General features: G+C 37.3%; 1 pseudogene; it reads left to right on the forward strand.

The window, feature by feature from the left end:
* Positions 1-5,346, forward strand: part of LOC141270694 (uncharacterized) — a 79,149-nt pseudogene extending 73,803 nt beyond the window's left edge.
* Positions 5,347-6,000: the final 654 nt, after the last annotated feature.

The following is a 6,000-nucleotide window of genomic DNA, read 5'->3' on the forward strand; positions in this document are numbered from 1 at the left end:
TAGATGTGTTAGCACTTGTCTTTTTGCAGGATAAGTTGTAGTTTTGAATGACACCATTCCTTTTACCATAAAATGTACTGAAAGAAATTCTAACTGCAACAAAATTATGAAAAATGCAATGTTGCCATTGTTTTTTTGGGTATTGCTTTTATGGCGTTACTTTTGCTGTAAAAAGTGTCTGGCGATATAATTGTCCACATCAGTCTGATTACAGCGATAACAAACATTGATAGTTCGTTTCTGTTTTTCTATTTAAGTCTTGGGAAAAAATTCTGAATATTGCTAAAAAAAAAACATTATTTTCCTTTTTTATTGGCATTTTCTGAGACCAATTTATCATGTACGTTTTTATTGGTATCATTTTGGCCTACATAACATTTTTTGCTGGTGAATTATTCCAGTATTTAGCAGGGCTGTGGAGTCGGTAAGCCACAGTTGCGACTCCGACTCCTGGATTTTATCAGGTTCCGACTCCGACTCCGGCTCCGACTCCTTCAAAAATGGCCAATTCGTAACAATAAATTTACTGTTGTAAAATATTAACATCGTGCTTATTCAGTTTCTCACCATCATATAAGTAATCAGACCACTTAGAGCAAAAACTATATTTATTAGAATACAATTAGAATATAGCAAATAACTTTTATAAACTTTTCTAAACTCTTGTAAGTAAATATGCAATAAACACTGTTATGCAGTTAATAAGAAGAAATCTATAAATTTGTCCTCAGAAAAAGTATTGCCTCTGTCAGATCCTCCTTCATGGATGCCCTCAAATCTGATCTAATTATTTTGAGAGCAGAGAACAACCTCTCTACACTAACTTGGGTTGGTGGCAAAGCAGTAACCACTCGGGCAACATCTCTGACAATGTCAGGATACAGAGGAATCGCTTGTTGCACTGTTATTTTTGATGAACGGTCAAATTTCTCAATTTCTTTTAGTGCACATGAAAAATTCTGCTGAAATGTACTGGCTGTGTTCTTTGATGGGGATGACTCTTCTATGCGGGAACGCTTTGCACGGTCCTTGTGATCCAAATATTTTTCGAAATTAAATTCTTCATCAGTTGATGATGAGGGTGAAGATGAGGCAGGACGACCAAATTCTTCTTGTTCCTCCTGACTGTTCTGCAACCCTTTCATCCTTACTGCTATTTCAAACAGAGCTTCTTTTCCTTTAGTTAGCTGTTGATCATCAAGAAGAATCCGATGCATTGGGTCTACATAAACAGCTGCCAAAAGAATGTTATTCTGTAATAGTAGCTCCTCTCTCCGTTTCATTGATGTAGCAATGCCACTTGCAATTAACCCTCCTCTTTGGGACAGGCGAAACATCAGGTTCTTCCACTCCTTTAAGAAAATACCTGTAGTTAAGTCCTCTGCTTGTAATTTTTTAGTCACTGTAAATGGGTGCTTTAGCAATTTTTCCAGCTCAGTCACCTGATTCCACTGACTTTCATTTAGCGTCAGTTGAGGGTTAGCCATCTCTACAAGAAAGGTTTTCAGTTCAACCAAGCTCTGAATCATTAAGTAAGTACTGCCCCATCGTGTGGCTTGATCAATAATTGCCCCTTTTCCAGCACATCTCTTCAAAATTGAGTCAACTTTAGGGGTTCTGGCAACAGTAGCCAATTTTCTCCCCTTGCCAATCAGTGCAGCAACATGTCCTTCTTGCAGACTGTCTCTTATAGCCAGCTGTAGCGTATGCACAACACAGCGCATGTGATGAATGAAAGAACGTATTGACACAGTTTCAACAAGATCATCTAAACTATCATGTTGCTGTTCATCTGAAGCAACTTCAGTTTGCTCCTCAGTTACAATACTGTGTTCCTCTATTTCAAACATTTCTGTGTCTGTGGACCCAGAATGTTCTATCTGCTGGTCACCATCATTACTCTCATTCATTAGCTTAATAGTACTTATCATATTTGAAGCATCGTCGGTTGCGACAGAAAGAACTTGCTCTTTTTTAAGTTCATAGTCTTGCAGAACCTTTTCCACCAAGACCTGGAGAAACACTGGTGTGATGAGCTTTGGTGTCTTTTACTGCCAATGTCTTGGTAACTATTTCATTTTTGTCACAAACAAATCGGACATTGATGGCAAAATAGTTCACTCTGTGACGTGTGCAGGCATCCATTTTAAGAAACAGAAATCGTCCCTTGAGAGTTTTTTTAAGTTCTTCCTTTTGTTTAAAAGCTCCTTCGATTACTAATTTTCTAATACTCTCTCTCTCCAGAGAAACACCAAGCTTGCGGGCCATTTCCCCATTCAGACACACAAAAGCTGGTCGTGAAAATAATGAAATAGGCACACTATCCTTTATAACAAGCTCTATGATCTGTTTTTTAAATGTATCTACTGTCATTGTCACAGTAACTTTGTCACTGACAAAATATCTTGCAACTGATGGCTGCAAAGTTCTCTGCTCCTTTGTTTGGCTGGTTCATTGGTTTGGATGCAGTCTTTCTCATCCACTGCTTTCAGTACTTCTGGATGAAAGTGCTGTAAATGTCTCTTTAGATTAGAAGCTCTGGTAGGAGCATTTTTATCTTTGCCTGAATATGCACTGATCTTGGCTTCACAGCATTTGTTTTCGTCTGGATCATTTGTCATACACTGACAGACATAATGTTTTCTATCTTGAGTGATGGTGAAATGTTCAAATACAGCTGATTTAATGTGACGCTTCTTTGACATTCTCAGGTTTTTAATTCTGCATTCACAATCCAAATGACAATTGTTTTTCCTAAAAACAATTGTACAAAATTATTGCCAGGTCGTACAACTGATATAGTGGTCAGTAATACTGTTATTCCTCATGTACTCACAGTTAACTGATGCAAAGTTTGTTGAAAGGATAATACTTCTTACAGTCTTCCTCTTCTGAGTAGCAGCTGTGAGATGCTTGGAAGACGCACACCTAGTAAACATCTAGTCTAGAGGAGGAGCTTTACTACTAAGAATTTGCAACACATTTTCACTTTCAGTTTCATACATTGTAAGTATGTATGGGGCAGCATGAGGTTAACCAAGTATTAGATTAGATAAGGGCAGTGGAGAACAGTGGCACACAAGAAGTAAGAAATGTCTCTATCTCCAGCAGAACTGCTTATCACTGTTGTTCATAGTTTGATAGAACATATATATTTGAGTAACATTTATAAAAGTCATATGAAAGTTCAATTATGAAATATTAATACATTTTTTTTAAAGTCGGAGTCGGTACATTTCTACCGACTCAGACTCCAACCAAAACTAACTCCGACTCCGACTCTGACTCCACAGCCCTGGTATTTAGGAGACAGAACAAACAAACAGGGTCGAACATCATGCTCTACTCATTCGTGCTCTGAGATCTAATGTTTGATTGTCAGCTGGTTTTGTCTACATAACTTGCAATTTCTATGTATATTTTAGAAATGTTATACAAATTTATTTTTAAGGATATTTTATTCAAAAATAATAATCTTTATTCTTGGCAGGTGACTGTACCCGGAGATCACAGGGACAAGTGACATCTGCAACTTCTAAATCAGATGACCTTGAGATCACACAAGATATAAGTGAAGTCAATGCCATTACTCCAGATATTCCCTCATCCCTTCACAGCAAAGATCTGTCATCTGATCCTCTTAAACAGGTCCAAACTTCTGATTCATCACAGACTATTAAGAAAAATAAAAGTCACTTTAAAAATCAAACTGCTATTAGAGCAAAGGAACTATTACCAAGTGCAGAAAATAGAAATAATTTTTCCCTCGAAATGTCTTTTGTTGCTCATAAAACAATTCACACAAAGGAGAAAAGATTTTCTTGTTCAGAGTGTGGGAAATATTTTAACAAGAAAGCAAAGCTTGTTAGACATGAGAGAGTTCATACAGGAGAAAAGCCATATTCATGTTCAGAATGTGGAAAATGTTATACCCAGAAATCAATGTTAGTTATCCATCAGAGAACTCACACTGGGGAGAAGCCATTTTCATGTTCAGAATGTGGGAAATGTTATACCCAGAAATCAATGTTAGTTATCCATTACAGAACTCACACAGGGGAGAAACCTTTTTCATGTTCAGAATGTGGGAAATGTTTTACAGGTAAATCACAACTTGTTAGACACCATAGAACTCACACAGGGGAGAAACTTTTTTCATGTTCAGAATGTGGGGAATGTTTTACAGGTAAATTACAACTTGTTAGACACCATAGAACTCACACAGGAGAGAAACTTTTTTCATGTTCAGAATGTGGGAAATGCTTTACAAGTAAACCACATCTTGTTAGACACCAGAGAACTCAGGGGAGGAACCATATTCTTTTACAATCTGTATAAGAAAGCACATACCAGAGACAGTCAAAGCAACGACAAATAAGTAAATGAAAAAGGAAAAGCAAGTTAGAACTTACATTAGAATTAAAATATATGTAGTTCCTAATAGACATCACTACCAATAGATGTGTTTTTACTGACCTGAGATATAAGAGACTATCCTGTAACTGTCACCTGTACACTATAGCTGACAACTTGCTGCATCAGCCACGATCAGTGTTAGCACCGACCATGGCCGTTTAACCCCTTAAATTCTGCTGTCAATAGTGAGTATCGAATCTAAATAGTTAACAGGGTGTGGGGGCTCCCTCTTTAACCTCATCGGCACCCTGAGATCTTGATTGTGTGGTCCTGATGTTTACCTTGAAAGTTCATGAAAAATAACGGCCTTAGAGCCTTCTGGCAATAGCGGCCTGTTCAGAAGTTATAAAAATGTAGGTGGCAAAAATAAACTATTTCATTATTTTCATGCCACTTTCCATTATTTCCTGGAAAGAACCAGAAGGGTTAATGAACTGCATAAAAGCAATTTTAAATACGATGAGGGGTGCAGTTTTTAAAATGGTATGATTTTTTGGGTGGTTACAAACATATAGGACCCCCAAAGTGACTTCAAAACTGAGCTGGTCCCTATGAAAATACTTTTTGTAAATTTCCTTGAAAAAAATGAAAAATTACTGCTACATTTTTAAACCTTCTAAAATATTAACAAAATAAAGCAACACATTACAAATGGTGCTGATGTAAAGCAGACATGAGGGAAATGTTATTTATTAATGTTTTGTGTGATATGACTATTGGGATTAAAGGGATAGTGATTCAAAGCTTGAAAATTGCAATTTTTAAAACATTTTTTGTCAAATTTCTGATATTTTTAAAAATGCCTAAATTTACCATTATTATAAAGTGTCACAAAAACAGTCTCAAAATCAATGGGATATGATGAAGCATTCCAGAGTTATAACTGCATAAAGTGACTCTGAAACAACCACCGAACCATAGGTCAAAAAGATAGACAAAAATAATCATAAAAAAACTTTATTTAGAAGTTATGGTTAGGTGGCACTACATGCACCAGCATGACCGCACTGCGGGGCCAAGCATAAATACGACAAATTCATTTATGTGACTAATGCACTCCAATCCTTGTGCAGGACTCAACATAAAATAAAATTGTAGCAGGAAAAAGTAAGAACATGTGAATGACAGGTAACCTGACTAGATGATCATGGATTGTTCACTTAAGACCCATGGCATATGATACATATGTGATACCTATGTAAACCACATAATAATTCAATTGACCATACGCGTGCACCATATGTATGGATTTTAATAACTATGTCTAGGTGTTAATACCACTGTCAAGTCCATGGCATCATAACCCGTACAAAAAAAGTTTTACACCTGCATTGTTGGTCCAGCTTTGTGGATGGCACCGTGCGGTACAGCTCCGACGCGTTTCGGACAAACGTCCTTCGTCAGGGGGTAGCGTCCATATACATCGGTGTGCTTAAAAATGCTATTGTGGCCAATCGGACGTTAACAGCCCGCCCAAACAATCCATGTGTGTAACAACCCACAACCCAGACGGGGGTGGGCACCAACAAATCAATAACGATCAATGGGAACAGGTGAAGTTCTGTACCTGCGCATGTGCCGTCA

Source organism: Phyllobates terribilis, unplaced genomic scaffold, assembly GCF_046119375.1.
Source record: "Phyllobates terribilis strain yellow unplaced genomic scaffold, ASM4611937v1 Scaffold_5__5_contigs__length_657084704, whole genome shotgun sequence".
In the NCBI taxonomy this organism is placed as follows: Eukaryota; Metazoa; Chordata; class Amphibia; order Anura; family Dendrobatidae; genus Phyllobates; species Phyllobates terribilis.